Source organism: Podarcis raffonei, chromosome 8 (assembly GCF_027172205.1).
Source record: "Podarcis raffonei isolate rPodRaf1 chromosome 8, rPodRaf1.pri, whole genome shotgun sequence".
Lineage (NCBI taxonomy): Eukaryota > Metazoa > Chordata > Lepidosauria > Squamata > Lacertidae > Podarcis > Podarcis raffonei.
This window is the reverse complement of record NC_070609.1, coordinates 54,022,783-54,036,445: the sequence shown is the minus strand read 5'-3', so window position 1 is coordinate 54,036,445 and position 13,663 is coordinate 54,022,783. Positions and strand designations below refer to the sequence as shown.

Below are 13,663 nucleotides of genomic sequence, written 5' to 3'. Positions count from 1 at the left end.
GATTCAGAGCACAAGGGGTCAGCGCTTGAGAAGTGTGATGCAGAGAACAAAAAACAAAGACCGGGCTGCTCCCCCCACCCAGTTTTGAGAACATTAGTTATCCTCCCCAATCCTTTGAAGCTTTCCCGTTCAGGGAGATCTTTTCAATATGTTTCTCCCCAATAATGATTTCTTTAAGCCATTTTAATCAGGTTTTCAATCAGAAAAGGTCATCCCTTGCTGGCATATGATGTTGGCCAGGCAGTGTGTTTTTTGCTTTTCTGTTTCTTGGGAACACCATATTTTATTTTATTTTATTTTAATTTTTTAAAAAATGTCAAGTGCTTTATATTATAATTGATGAGGAACGGGTTTTTATTTTATTTGCCATTCTTCTATTAGATAGAGAGGGAGGAGAGAGTTCAAGATGGCGGTGACAGCTACATATTGATAGGATCTTTGGAAGGGGGTGGGCAACCCTTTTTAGCCCAAGCACTGCATTCCCTTATGTACAACCTTCTGAGGGCAACATGTTGGTAATGGGAGGTGCCAAAAGGTACAAAGGTACCATTTTTGCCTTTCTACAGTAGGGTAGTTTCTGCACATACTCACACACCCTCCTCTAACATCTATCCAGACAAGCAAGAGACATGACCAGAGCTCAAAGATGCATTCCAGGTAGGCAAAGATTCTGAGAGTGGTGGAGAAACCAATAGGACCCTCTCTTCTGATGTGAACACGCAAGGTGGCCTGTAAAGGAGGTGGTAGATAGATGGATAGATTAATAGAATCATAGAGTTGGAAGGGACCCTGAGGATCATCTAGTCCAGGCTTCCTCAACCCTGGCCCTCCAGATGTTTTGAGTACAATTCCCATCATCCCTGACAACTGGTCCTGCTAACTAGGGATCATGGGAGTTGTATTTGGAGGGCCGAGTTTGAGGAAGCCTGATCTTGTCCAACTCCCTGCAATGCAGGAATATGCAGCTGCCTCTTATGGAGATCAAACCTGCAACCTTAGCATTGTCAGCACCTTGCTCTAACCAGCTCAGGTATTTGAGTTGTGAGTCTATGGAATAAAGTACGTTTCCTGACATACATTCAACTTTATGCAGAGGGAATTCAGTTGCAACCAAGAGTGGTTTGTTGCATAACCAGTTATTTTATTTTTTATTGCATTGCATTGCATTGCATCCTATGGGGGGGGAGTGGGGGTTATGTTGCAACTCAGTTGTCTTCCCCTTGTGGCAGACTTAGCTGTAGTCTCCAAGAGAGATACATTCCAATGTATGTGGCAATGCAACTCTGAAGTAGACCTGATCCCCTGCTATCCTGCCCTTCCCTTTTATAATTAAAATGACTCAGATGAGCTCCTTATTGGCAAGTCACTGGCATTGTTTGAACATTAATGGAATAATAACTCCCTCAGCGCATATTTATTTCCTGTTATTAAAATGTATGCATTTGATTCTGGGATGTTTGTAAGCGGGAGTAGCTCTGTAAACTGCAGTTGGCTCAAAAAAGGGGCCTGGCATCACCATCACACTCTCTAATTACCCATCTCTATAAGTGATGAAGCTTATGGCCTCCCCAGTGACCTTAATGCTCCCTCTCTCTGTCTCTCCGGTAATTTAAGATTGACTCGCCGCATTGAGGTTGTGGTTTTCGTGCATCCTGAACAACAGAGGAGAACGTACACCTTTTTTATAAAAAGCCCCCATCTTGTCAGGGAAGGAAGGGGAAGATTTTGCAATTGCTCTGGCTTTTAATGTTTTTGTTTAGTCTGTTGCCCCTCCTAATGGAGCTTGGTTCATTTATCTGACTAGCTAACAAACTACCAAAAAACAATGGATATAGGGCTATATAGTGTTGTGGTTCCTTGGAATTCTTTGGAATAGAATAAAACTCATTTGGAGCCACATGGCTGTCCCCTTTTGTTTTTGAGGCCAACCCCTGATCAAAGATTGACTACTGCAGTGCATTGTGTATGGGGCTTCCTTTGGAGACTGCTCAGAAACTGGAAAGTGAGTTCTAAAAACACAGCTGCAGGGAAATTCAGGTAGCTGGCTGTGACACCCCTCTGCCCTGTCCACCCCATTCAGGCCAAGTAAGTGGCAGCTGTGCCTGTCAGGAGGGCAGCTCTGCGATACCCCCACACTGACCACTCATGGCTACTGCAGAGATAACACTGGCTTGCCACTTTACTGAGAACTGAAGAACAATTTAATTAACTTTTGTCTCCTTTCTTCTGTGCTGCCAGGAATCTGGACTTGAGCTCTTGAACTGCCACATGAAGTCACTGACATACAGTTAAGGCAGTACACCTGGATATGAGAGAGAACAGGAGTGTAGAGCTGTGCTTGAATGGCTTCCTTGACCAAACAAAAAACAGCCAGCCCTCCGTTCTCCCCAGTTTACTAGTTCTAATTAGCAACATCAATAAGCAATCAACAGCCTGTTCTGTCTCTAGGGATTTCTGTGTTGCAAGGGGAGAAACAATAATTTTGAGATCTGTATTAAGGAAACAAATGAATTTAAAAACAAATATTATTGATTAACAGAATGCACCCTTTTATAGATGTATGACAGTGTGTGTCAGGAAGCCTCTGTGAGTGCCTGCACATGCATCGCCTAAGCATGCATGCTGTCCAAAGCCATCACCAAGTCTCATTAGCCGCAAACTCCCGCAGATTCTCTTCACTATAGAACCCTTATTTGCAGTGTCCTTATACCTTAACTTGCAAGCCCCTTGATTTTGAGACACAAAGAACAAAGTTGGGTAGTTTTCTTTCTGTCTTTAAGCAAAAAAACACTTTCTCGCAAAAGCATTAATGGAGAAGCCAAGCCTGGATTATGTCTTAAATTCATGCAGATGAGGACATGTTCTTCTCCTTGTTGACAAGCAATGTCCCAACCTCCTGCTCCCCCCCCCCCATTCCCCATGGTATGTGTGAACTTCCCTGCCTAACTGACTGTTTCAACCAAAGCTGTGTAATTGCCAAACTATCATGCACACAAACGGCAGGGGAGCGGAGAAGTTCAGTCAGGACCCCCCGTTGTTTGTGTTTGCTGCGAAACATTCCATGTAAAAATAATGACTTTGGCTTTTGGGCTTGCTTCTTCCCCAAACTCAATCTTTTTCTTATTTTTTAGGACAAAAAAAGCTCCCACCAGTTGCTTGATGTACTTTACACTTCAGTACTGTGTGAAAATTCAGCATAGCCATTGACACTGAGGCCACATTCACACTGTCTGTTTAAAAAATGATGATACTACTTTAAAGAGTCGTGACCTCCCCCAAAGAATTATGGGAGCTGTTTTTTGTTAAGGGTGCTGAAAGTTGTTTGGAGGCCCCTACTCCCCCTCACAGGGCTACAATTCTCAGAGTGGTTTAACAACCAATCTCTTATTACGGGGAACTCTCAAAATTGTAGCTCTGTGAGGGGAATAGAGATCGCCTAATAACTCCCAGCATCCTTAACAAACTACAGTTCCCAGGATTCTTTGGAGGAAGCCATGACTGTTTAAAGCAGTATGGTACTGCTTTAAGTGTATGGTGCAGACAGGGCCTAAGAAACATTCTCAGTAAGCAACGTATATCACACCAATAAATCAACTAAGATCCAAACCAAGATAAGAATTAATGAAAATGGATATTGCATGTAAATGGTGGAAAGAAACATGAAACTTGACAATCCTATATATTTTCAAAGGAATATAGCCTTCCTCTGAAGACGAATTGATTATTAAAGCACCTGAGAACTGTAGTTCTATGAAGGAAATGGGGGTCTTCTAACTACTCTCACCTTCTTTAACAAATTATATTTCTTGGTGGGGAACCAAGACTGTATAAAGCTGCACCATAGTGTTTTAAATGTATGGTGTGAATGTGGCCATTGTTTGGTCAAAAGTTGGGGAGATTCATTTTTCTTCCCCTGGGAGAGAGAGAAACAAATTCTAATAGAAATCATTTAGACTTCTCTATTCATTCCATTTTAATGGATCTTTTAATTAGGCAATCACACTAGCAGAAATATGGCCGTGGATTATGCTGAGACCTTAAGCATTCAAGATCCCAATTTGCATTATTTTATTACAGCTGGAATGTATTGACTAAACACTTAAATGGAAGGGGGCAGGACCAGTTGTGAGGCCAGCTCATATAGTAGGGCTTGGAATTGAGTTTGGATCAGTGGTGGCTGGTTTCCAATGGAACTGGTAGGGTGGAGGCCAACAGCAGGTGGAGCCAGAGCCAGTGACAAGGACAATTACCAACTAGCTTTAAACAAGAAAGCAGGCAGATGGGTTATGACTGTGAATACACTGAGGTTGGTGGGAGAGTGTTCCATTTGCCCTAACAGAGTGGCCTTTATGGGTTTAGACTATTATCTCCAAACCTGGTGATTAGCTCATGTTATACTAATTCAGCTCCATTTCATCCCCAACAATGTCACTGGGATCATTACACAGTCTGGTTCCTCCTCCATGATGAGTCCAACCTATAGTCTCAAGTCCCTACCAAATGTTGGCTAAAGCAACACTTTAGACTTCCCCTGTAAGCATTTTGATGGCAGTGAAAATAAATAGAAATAAATCAAATCAATAAATAATAATAAATCTGAATAAATCCAAGTTCCTTCACAGCTGCTACTGAAAGGAGAGGTGGAATATGGTGGTCCTGCTCAGCTGAACTCAGCTGGAATTTTAAGGACAGCTAAGAAATGTTCACTAAGATTAGTAACATTTCTGGGGGAAGAACGTTCATGCATCTCTTAGGAACTGTGAGCACTAAAACTTATACGCAGCCCAGTTTAACAAAAGTTGCATTGCTAAGCTGTATTGCTTGGGTTTGTGTGGGTCCCCCCCTTTTCAAGATCCCAGTTCAAGTGAATGATGCCTTCTTGCCTACAAAGCTCTCAAGGACCCCCTGTACACACTCAGGGACACCATTGTAAAATAAAGAAGAAGCTCATTCCTTTAGAGAGAGGATTACTTAAAAATAAATAAAAAAGATTTACTTCGACTTAATCGGGACAGGCTCCCTTCATCTAAGGGGAGGTCTGCTTCTCTTGACAGCCTTACACCACCACATACCAGGAGAGCTTCGTTTGGCTGAAGCCAAATCTCATTAAGGGCAAGCTGCTGCCCATCTTTTAATTAGCCAAGGGCCTTGATCTTAGTGTTCACCGTCTCAGCAATACTGAAGCAATACTAAGGGACATTGAAATGCACCAAAAAGGTACTGGAGATCTGAAAGCTTCATTAAAAAAAAAAAAAGTACTGTGTTTTAGTCACTAAATCTTACATACATCCCCGCCTCCACCTACATTTGATGTTGTCCAATCCTCATGGCTATGATACACCTTTTCCATTAATGGTTGAGTGTGACAAAAGAAATCATCATCATTAAATTCATCACCCAGCCTTCAAGCAAGTCCCAGGGTGAGTTAGAGCAACTTTAAATGAAAAATGAAAAACTTTTACAACTTATTGCAGTCACAGGTGGGTCCAAAAAACCTGAAAATGCACATCTCAGGTGTCAAAGTCCAGGGCTGTATTCACATGGCAGTTTATTCCATTTCTAGAACATTTCCCTATTTGTTTCTGCGTTATACCTTTAATTTTCATTTCATGAAAGCCACTTCTGGGACTATAGTGGAATAGTCTTCCTTTGGTAAGATGTGTGTGATAAAGGTTTAATAAAAAATAAATAAGCTTAGTAAATAAATAGCCCTACAAACCTCATGGTTCATAATATTATGTGGCTGAGCGAGGCAAAATTAATAATTAACCTAAGTATATTACAGAACAGGGCATCAACCACATTGGTGCCAGTGTGGCATAGTGGTTAGAGTGCCAGACTAGAACCGAGAGACCAGGTTTCAAATCCCCATTTGACCATGAAACTCACCCAGTGACCTTGGGCCAGTCACCGCCTCTCAGACTGACCTACGTCACAACATTGTTGTTGTGGGGATTAAATGAGGGCGAGGAGAAGCACATGTGCCGCCATGAGCTCCTTGTAGAGATGGAAATGCAATCTATCAATAATAATAAATTATTTCTTTATAGAAAGTGGATGGCTCACAGCACCCTGACCCGGCAAAGCACCGTGCTTCTTTAATATTCCCCAACAGCTCAGCAACCTTGCCATGTTCATCTCAAGCAGAGCTACAAAATAAATACTTTTAAAATGTCCTGGTGGAACTTGACTGCAAACAGCTTCCAAATGAGTTTCTGAACAAAAAGAGCATACAAGGAAATTGGCATAATGAATCTACAGTATGTATTTCAGTAGTTCAACCATTAGCAAGCCCTTCTTCGGTTTTCAAGCCCCAAGTGTTCATTTTCACACAATCCCTTTGAACCGAGCTTTTTACACTTTATTAAAGTGGGCAAAAGTCAGTAGGCAATCTTTATATTGGGAAAGGCCTATAAAATCTAAAGGAGCACAGAGAAAATTGAATGAGAAAAGAAAAGCCCTCTGCATCTTGAAAGAATTTTTATTTTATTCTTGTGATGCTGGGCTAAAAGCCATGGTTTTTCTTGGCTGAATCCCAGTTCCCCATTTGCAACCAAACCATTGTTTTTGTTTTGTTCATTTTATTGGCAATATACAGGAACTGGGTCTTGCTTATGAATGGCTCCCTCAAGAATTGCCAGCGTTGAAGGTCTTCCAATGGAAAAGAATCTTGATGGGTCAGCCAAAGGCTGCAAAAGACCAATCTCTGCAGCTCCTTGCAGAGCTGAATGGAAGTGTGGCAGACATCAGTATTGGGAAGCTTGGATGGAGAGGCACAGGGATGCTATAGTAACATTCTTTCAAAAGGTGTGCAATACACAGCTCCAAGAACTGTGAAGCCTGCTATGAGATGAAGAGGGAAGGGAATACATTGCCCATTTCCATTTTTACTCCTGCTGACTCTGGTTGCAGCAGTCAGATGTTCTCCTGAACATATTTGTGGCTGAAAAGTACAAGCACAAAAGCAACAGGGCACTGGACTTAGAAATGGGTAGCAGGCATGCAGATCTGAGGGAGATGTCCTCTTCTCCAGTAGACCTCTTAATGCTGCCAACATCTGAAGTGTGTCTGGTTATTGTGTCAACAGGTATGTTTAGTGGGAGGATAGAGTAGTTTTGCCCAAGGAAACCCAATGGTGATGAGTTGTGGCTCAAGTGGTAGAGCGCTTGCTTTGCATGCAAAAGGTCTCAGATTAAATTCTCAGCATCTCTAGGTAGGGCTGAGAATGTCTCCTGCCTGAGACCCCAGAGAGCTACTGTTGGTCATTGTTGATATTACTGAGCTAGATAGACCAAATTGTCTAATTCAGTATAAGGCAGCTTCTTATGTTCCTAGACTCTCATGGTTAGCCTTCTACCAGGTAGAAGAGGCCTTGTTTTTCAGTCTGGCTTTCAACCTTCAAGGTTGACTGACTTATTCTGCCCCATAATTTCTCACGTTACGGTTGTTCCCACTGGCCACTGGTTTCATCTCCTCCACTTGTGCTATGCAAATTGTTGTTTCCACAGCAATTTTATTGCAATATTGCATGGTTGTTGTTAGCCACCTTGGGCATGATTTTGGAAATGTGGGGTAGAAATGTCCATTGTAAATAAATCAAGAAACCAATACCTGTGCACAGTGAATGACCTGGATAAGAAGAAGAAATAAGAAAGTTTGGCAGAGTGATGCAATCCAGCCCCTGTAAAGGCCACAGAAGGGAGGGAGAAGACTGGTGAGAGTTTATATCAGGGGCAACTCCCTTTTTGGACCAGTGGCCACATTTTGAATTATGAGGGTGCTGTGGGTGCCCGCCACAAAATGGCTGTCATCATGGTGTAACACAAAATGGATGCCATAGGGATATGGCATAACACAAAATCTGAGAGACAACCACCCAACAACAACCTTATGCTTACCATGTCTTGCTGGTCTTGATTGTGGAGATCACACAATACTGATTGCACACCCCCACACACCGATGCTGTTGCTGTCTAATAACAACATGGAACACTCCTTAATATCACGAAAAATATGCAAGATGGACACACCACACTCACTCTAACTTCACAGGAATAATTTCTGTTTTAAAAATGAGAGCTCAGGGTCTGAGGCACCTGGCCAGGAACACAAATAAAAGCTTTTGTGATTGGTTTGGCTACCCTGATACATAGACACTTTTATGTCCACCATGGGATAGACAGCCACTCTGCAAAACAGGACATTTAGAAAGTAAAACAAGCTGGAGCCAAGAAAAATTTATTAACAAGCTGATTTCCAAGATTCTCATTGTATTTCAAACATAAATGTTCTTCCTCAAAAGGAAACCACTCAACATATAAATGAAGGCATCAATATTTGGATTGGATTCAGTCTTCCCTAGATCACTCTACATTACCAATGACTTATTGCAAACAATTGTAGTGTGATTAGATGAGGAAAATTCAGCCACAAGCGTAAAGCTTCAGGAAAAGTCCATTTACTCAGGAGTAAACTGGAAAAGACAAGATTCAGTCAGAATATCAAAATCTTCTTTTGTACAATGCATTCTTCTCTCTGAGGAAGAACATTTGTGTTTGAGACATGGTGGTGAAAAGCTTGTAAATGAAGCTTTCTTTCACCCATAGTTTCATGACTGTGTTACTCTCTCCTGTACGTGCCCAGTGAGACATCAGTAAAAGATGAACGAGGCCAATCAGAACCACATCCAGGACTGCAGCTGGCTAGCCGTGTCAATGCTTAGATTACTGGATGGGTGACTGTTCTTATGGCTTAACTCATTTACCTCTTATGCCAACCCCCTTAGCTACTTTTATAGAAGGCTATAGGAGGGCATGACTTGGATAAAACTGATGAGAACCAAGAGGTGGATAACAGGGACATTGGAAGCCAGACCATTCCAAGTCAGACCATTGGTCCTTCTAGTTCAGTATTGCCAACTCAGTGACTTTCTAGGTTTTCAGATGGTAGTCCTTCTCCATTTCTCCTAGAGATGCTGTGGGGGGGGGTCAAACCTGGAGACTTCAGCATGCAAAGCAGATGCTCTCCCACTGAACTACATAGGGCTTCAGGACTTCAGGCAAGAGTCTTTTCCAGCCTTAATAATGTGAGAGTTCATAACTTGAGCATTGCATTGTACTCCGTATAAGATGGCCACTTACACAATAAGAAAGAAAAGAAAAGAAAAGAAAAGAAGAAAGGAATAGAACATGGACCAAATGTGCCCATGCTGATTGATCTGCACATACACACATCTAGAAATAAGTTTAACGGTAAGGCAATCCATCTTTACTGAGTTGGGAAGGCTGTGATCAGGTGACCTGTGTGTATCCTGCTCTGTGTGCAGTCCAGTTGCTAACTGTTGATAGGCAATTTCAAGGCCTCTGATCTCCATTTGTAGGGTGTTATTCAAGTAGAGGGCACCTTCAAGTAGAGGATTGTCCTCTGAAGGCCCTTAGGAGAGAAGGCTGTCATCTAGAAAGCAGGATACATAGTATGTAAACAAGTTCAGCTGAAAGTTATCAAATGTATGTGTCATCCAGTGATGCATATGAAAGTGTTATTCTGAACAAGGACATTAAGTGGCCCTGGTGTTGCTTGGTCTCATATACGGGAGCTTTCATTAACCATCAGGTTTAGACGTTTGATATACATCCTTTGTTGCTGTTGTTGTTTACCTGCACTGGACCTCTGGGAAGCTTCAAGAAGAGCCTAGTTCCTGGAATGACTGGTTTAAAGTAATTAACATAAGGAACTTTGATCAGCTATGGTCCTCAACAGGAACTCTCCCATCTACCTTTCATCAGGTACAAAACACCAGCCCTGGCCCTTACCAGAGGCCAAAGGGGGAAATTGAGCTGAGCCACGCCTCCTGGCCTTGTCTCTCAGATCCTTGCTTCAGCATGGTATCATCTTCAAGAGCATTACCTTTGATGGGCAGGATGAAGGGAAATCCTTGTTTCTTTGGTGATTTTCAAACACTCCTAAACAATGATGTGAGCTAAGAGTGAATTAATGAGAGATTGAAACCCAGCAAGTAGAAAATGGCTTTAAAACAACCCTGATTAGTCTTTTCTCAGTTTCTTAGAGTGCAGGCAAGAGTTGAGCACCAACAAAGACCCCACACTCTTGCTTCTTATTAGTTGGTGGGGAGAAACACCATGCTTTTCAGAGGGTGTTAATTAAAAGCTTTAGAGTCCATTCACAAGGGTCACTTGTTTCATCTTTCCTTTCTCTTTCCATGTGGTTTGTTTGCAGTGGGAGATCTAGCGCTGCTTTGGTAGGCAGTGTTGACTTTTCAAGAGCAAACTAGGATCTTCTTTGTGAGATTAAGGGTGATATCAAGTCATACTTGGAGTAGACCCACTGAAATTAATGGACTTAAGTTACTTAATTCCATTGTTTTCACTGCTTTTACTCTGTGTGTGTATGACCAATGTTGGATATCTATATCTATATCTCTATAGTATTATATAGCATAATCCATCACATCCAAGGTTTCTTCTTTTTCTTTCTTTCTTTTCTTTTCTTTTTTTGATTCTGCTACAGATGGACAAATATGTCAGTTTCAGTTTTTCTCAGTTTCTCGTTGTTGCCGTGTTAAGTTTAGGCCTCCGGATTCTGCATCACTTTGAGATTCTTTTCTTTTTTAAAAAAAGTCCTCATGAAAATCCATCAGTTTTGGTACAAATTTCTTCCAATATATACATATTTTTGTATGCCATTTTGCCAGATGTGCACTCCTTTTTTGCAAGAAATACTCTGAAATATCATGCATTTTCTGTGATATGTTCACCAAAATATGCATGTTCACCAAAATATGCATACCAATCTCCCCCTAATATTCACATCTTTTTGTCCAGCCATTATAATTTTGCTCCACCTTCACAGGCAGAAACAAAAATGCTTCTGGATGCCAGTTGCTGGAAACCACAGGAGGGAAGAGGGCACTTGTGCTTGAATGCTGCTTGCAGGTCTCTCACGGGCATCTGGTTGGCCACTGTGAGAACAGGATGCTGCTCTAGATGGGCCATCCAGCAGGTTCTTCTTATGTTCTTATGTCTAGGAGAGACCTCTGTCTGAAAACCCCAGAGAGCTACTGGCAGTATGTGTGAACAATGCTGAACTAGATGGACCCATGATCTGACATAGCCAGTTTCCTATGGTCCTATATTCCTAAAAGAAACTTTTTTAAAAAAATGAAAGGGAAATGATTAAAAAATACTGCTCTGATAGCTACTTCTATTGCTATCTATTCTCATCAGCTAATATCTACATTGCACTAATAAAGAGAGGAGGAGGAGGAGTGGGTATGGTTGCTTGTTAACAGATCATGCTATTTTGCCACACTGTGATGGAGCAACCACCTACAGTTCCTCCGTATGTTAATAGTAACATAACCCTTTAAAAAAAGACAATTCTGCCTTTTCCCCCTTCCACTCACTCCACCACCCCCTGTTGGAGCTAACAGCCTTAGGCATGTGCTGAGCTGCCTTTTACTTAATTGGTTCTTAAAGCGAACAGTGAATTACATTAAGTGTAATTTCATTGTCGTTGGATCTTGGTGAGTTTGAGGTGGCACATTTGCCATGGGAGTTCTGGTTCAGTGGCTACATCCGGGTGGGATGCATTTCTCCTCGAGTAATCCAGGAGAATCTCTTTTTCCCCTCTCTCTCTTTCCTCCCCTCTCTTCCTCCCTTTGAAGAAGAACAGATGTGGATTTACATATCTGGAGGTCTCCAGCCTCTGATGAGATTAGTTGGTATTTTTAAAGCCTACTGGAAGGTGCATATTTAATAAATGCCTAAAGCAAGCCTGTGTGAAATGGTGAGGCCCAGAGAGACTTGGGAGGAGAGGCGAGGAGGGAATGTCAGACGGGATGTTGTGCTGCTCTCATAATTGTTGCTGAAAATAGGCCAACACTTCTTACAACACACGCACACCATTAAAGGAGAATGAATGCTCCAATTGTTTCTGATTTCTAGTACAGGTGCGGAGATAATCACAGTCCTGATTCTGAATTATTTTTATTAGGTATTTGTGATATGATCCATACTTACCACTCGTAATATGTTACACAGAACCAGCATGCCAAATTACCCCCCCCAACTCTTTCACCCACCCATTACAACTAAGGTGCAGCCCAGTACAGGTAAGCATAGCAGGCATGGTGAGAGAGAGAGAGAGAGAGAGAGAGAGAGAGAGAGAGAGAATCAGCATCCAAGGAATCAGAAGGCAGGATATGTAGTCGAGCTTCTGAATCAACCAAAAGATATTATAAGCCACCCGAAGACCAGTATTGTCCACTGTATTCGTATATGCAATAAAACAAAAGCAATCCATTGCAAAGGTATCCTTTAGATATGAGGGATATGAGGCAGTCAGCATCTTTTAGCCTAGACTAACCACAGTTGTTGTGAGGATAAAATAGGGCAAAGGGATCAGCCTGTATACTCCACTGAGTTACTTGGAGAAAAGGCAGGGTATAAATGTAATAATAAAAGGAAGAGAGAAAGTTGCCTTATATTGCATTGGATGAACTAGCTCAGTATTGTCTACACCAGGCTTCCTCAACCTCGGCCCTCCAGATGCTTTGAGACTACAACATAGGAACATCATCCCTGACCACTGGTCCTGCTAGCCAGGGATCATGGGAGTTGTAGGCCAAAAACATCTGGAGGGCCAAGGTCGAGAAAGCCTGGTCTACACCATCAACAGCTCTCCAGCTGTTTTTGGCAGGAGTCTTTGCTAAACCTGCCTAAAGCTGGGATCTTCTGTGCGCTAAGCTGCCATTACTGGGTAATGCAAGATATTGGGGGATAAAGGGGGTCTCCTTTATCCATGCTCATTAGTCTTTGGCTGCATTCACATGGCAGTTTATTCCAGCTCTCTGACATTTCCTTAACTATTAATTTATGCATTGTATTTGAGCTTTCGCACAATGTAAACTAACATTTGAAAACTAATATAGTGAATGTTTAGTGCTCATTTCTGCTTTATTCAATCCTAGAAAATATTGATTTGACAAAATTTGGGGTTAATAATAATAATAATTTTATTACGTACAGCCCGCCCATCTGGCTGGGTTGTATGCTGACATACTGTTCTTTCCTGACATTTCCATGGAGGAGCAGAAGCACACATGTTCAGAAAGAGTGGGGGGAGTAGCAATGTTATCCAGTGATGTTCATTGTTGTGTCACTGTTAGAGCGACATGCTGGTATATGAGGCAAAAAGCCACCATTCCGTAATGCAACAGGTACTGTAATATGAAACATTGGCAAATGGGACAGAAGTGCTAGCAATATAATCAGGAAAACTAATGCAATATTTGCATGTGTGAATGCACCCATTGCTAGTCACAGTCACTGGAAGTAGATGATGTCAATGGGTGCTGATTTTAGACTCTCTCCAGTGACCTGACTTTACCACATTCTTGACACCTGAATTTCTCATTGCTCCACCCCGCTTTTTAAAATACATTTACTTAGGCTATGAGGTGGTTCAGGTAGCACCACAATGATAGCTGTTGAAGGAGTATTGACTTCTCGTGCCTCCTCTGCTATTGACTTCTCCTGTTGTGTGCTGGTTAATGGGCAGTGAAAAACAAACATCAAGCAGATCTAAGAGTGAACAGCAGTGGAAGGAAGTAGGACTGAAAAGTTTCTAGCCCTGACAAAAGAGA

At 41.9% G+C, this 13,663-nt stretch overlaps 1 long non-coding RNA gene across 1 annotated transcript; it reads left to right on the top strand.

Annotated features, from left to right (window-relative positions):
- The first annotated feature begins 335 nt into the window (after window positions 1-335).
- LOC128420403 (uncharacterized) lies at window positions 336-2,540 on the top strand. The gene is made up of 3 exons (XR_008332018.1): window positions 336-657; window positions 1,924-2,037; window positions 2,239-2,540. It is a non-coding gene; the product is annotated as an uncharacterized LOC128420403 (long non-coding RNA).
- Window positions 2,541-13,663: the final 11,123 nt, after the last annotated feature.